Below are 2,573 nucleotides of genomic sequence, written 5' to 3' on the forward strand. Positions count from 1 at the left end.
GAAAAAAACAACAGTTGAAAATTGTGCAGTCATTTAAATATTGTTTTCTGCTAGTGGGAGTGCCTATTAGTAAAATGTTTTTGAAATGCATTTTATTATATCAGGAATCTTAAAATCTTTTACTATTTTGACCATTTCTAGAAATATATCTTACATAAGTATCAGAACTTAAATGAAGATTATGTTTTAAAGGCATTTATCACAGCCATTACTCATAAGAGCAAAATCTGGAAAATGTCCACATGTTTAACAATAAAAAGAGAAGGTAAATAATTTAAAATGACATAACATTAAGTGAAAAATCAGGACACAAACTGTGTGCATAGGATGACTGCAACTATGTAATAATATATAGTTACTGCAGTCTGCTCATCCTGTCTCTTTGCGACCCCATGGACTGTACCTGCCAGGCTCCTTTGTCTATGGGATTTCCCAGGCAAGAATACCGGAGTGGGTTGCCATATCCGTCTCCAGGGGATCTTCTTGACCCGGCGATCAAACCCGCATCTCCTGTGTCTCCTGCATTGGCAGATGGATTCTTTACTACTGAGCCACTGGGGAAGCCCGAATTATAGTTACACATGTGTAGAAAGCCTCTTATCCTCGTCCATCAGAGGGCAGACAGAAGGAAAACCACAGTCACAGAAAACTAACCCAAATGATACAGACTGTGTTACCGAAAGTGGGGTCTGGCTGCTTGCCGCTCAACGGCCAATAAAGAGGCAAGGTTGGTGGAAAGAGAAGCTTGCTTTATTTTAAAAGTTTTAAAAAATTTATTATTTATGCTTATTATTTTTGGCTGCCCTGGGTCTTCGTTGCTATGCATGGACTTGCTCTAACTGCCCTTAGTGCAGGCTTCTCACTGCGGCGGCTTCTCCCGGGGCAGCGTGGGCTCTAGGATGCGTGGGCTTCAGCAGCTGTGCTGCACGGGTTTAGCAGCCCTGTGGCACGTAGCGTCTTCCTGGACCAGGGATCGAACTTGTGTCCTCTGCGTTGGCAGGTGAATTCTTAACCACCGGGCAACCAGGGAAGTTCCAGTTTGCTTTATTTGGGATGCTGGGAACTGGGTCGGGGCAGGGGAAAGGGTGCATGCCTGTCCAAAGGCCAACTCCCCCCAGTGACAATCAGGGGGCAAGAGCTTTTATAGGCAGAGGGAGGGGGCTACGGGCAGGAACAGCACAGGCCGCTCTGACAGTCATCTTGAAATTGATCTTTCAAGATGGTGATCTGATCCGCGTCATCTTGATCATCTTAAGTACAGTCACACCTTCACTTCCAGGGGCCGTTTGTTCCCATCTCCTTGAGGCTAATTCTCATGACTCCGTGGTGGCTTCTGTCACAGCTGCTGCTGCTAAGTCACTTCAGTCGTGTCCGACTCTGTGTGACCCCATAGACGGCAGCCCACCAGGCTCCCCCGTCCCTGGGATTCTCCAGGCAAGAACATTGGAGTGGGTTGCCATTTTCTTCTCCAATGCATGAAACTGAAAAGTGAAAGTGAAGTCGCTCAGTCGTGTCCGACTCTTAGTGACCCCATGGACTGCAGCCCAACAGGCTCCTCCATCCATGGGATTTTCCAGGCAAGAGTACTGGAGTGGGGTGCCATTGCCTTCTCCAATGCATGAAAGTGAAAAGTGAAGTCGCTCAGTCGTGTCAGACTCTTACCAGGCTCCTCTGTCACAGCTACAGTTTCGTAATTAACTTCTTCCACCTGGTGGGGGTTTCAGTATCTATAAGACAGCTCACAGGACATGGCTCAGAATATTATCTACAGCCCTTGAGGAGGAAATAAAGATCCTTGACTTTGCTTAGTCTCTAAACTATTATTGTTTTGTTCTGTGTGTTTTCCTTTGTTTCTGTATTTCCTCACTTCTCGGATTAGACTTATTCTTTGGCTAAAGTTTTTCCATAGACAAGAGGCAGGCAGGGGGCATGGGCCACGGGGAAGGACCATAGGATTCTGCTCTGTTTCTTTTTTGTCCCCGCCAGATTCACATGTTGAAACTGAGTCTGAAATATTAAACACTATTTGGACACTGCTGTTATTGCTATTTAGCCACTAAGTGGTGTCCAACTCTCTGCAACCCCGTGGACCAAAGCATGCCAGGCTCCTCCATCCTCCACTGTCTCCCTGTGTTTGCTCAGATTCATGTCCATTGACTCAGTGATGCTATCTAACCATCCCATCCTCTGCTGCCCCCTTTTCCTTTTGCCTTCAATCTTTCCCAGCATCAGGGTTTATTTTCCCAAGGAGTCAGCTCTACGCATCACATGGCCAAAGTACTGGCACTTCAGCATCAGTCCTTCCAGTGAAGGTCTTTCTGGATATAGATTCCAATGTCGCTTGGTACTAACTTTGAGAGTCCCTTGGACTGCAAGGAGATCAAACCAGTCCATCCTAAAGGAAATCAACCCTGAATATTCATTGGAAGGACTGATGCTGAAGCTGAAACTCCAATACTTTGGCCACCTGATGTGAAGAGCTGACTCATTTGAAGAGACCCTGATGCTGGGAAAGATTGAAGGCAGGAGGAGAAGGGGATAACAGAGGATGAGATGGTTGGATGGCATCACCG

The sequence above is a fragment of the Bison bison genome, unplaced genomic scaffold (assembly GCF_000754665.1).
Source record: "Bison bison bison isolate TAMUID 2011002044 unplaced genomic scaffold, Bison_UMD1.0 scf7180017864379, whole genome shotgun sequence".
NCBI classification, from domain to species: domain Eukaryota; kingdom Metazoa; phylum Chordata; class Mammalia; order Artiodactyla; family Bovidae; genus Bison; species Bison bison.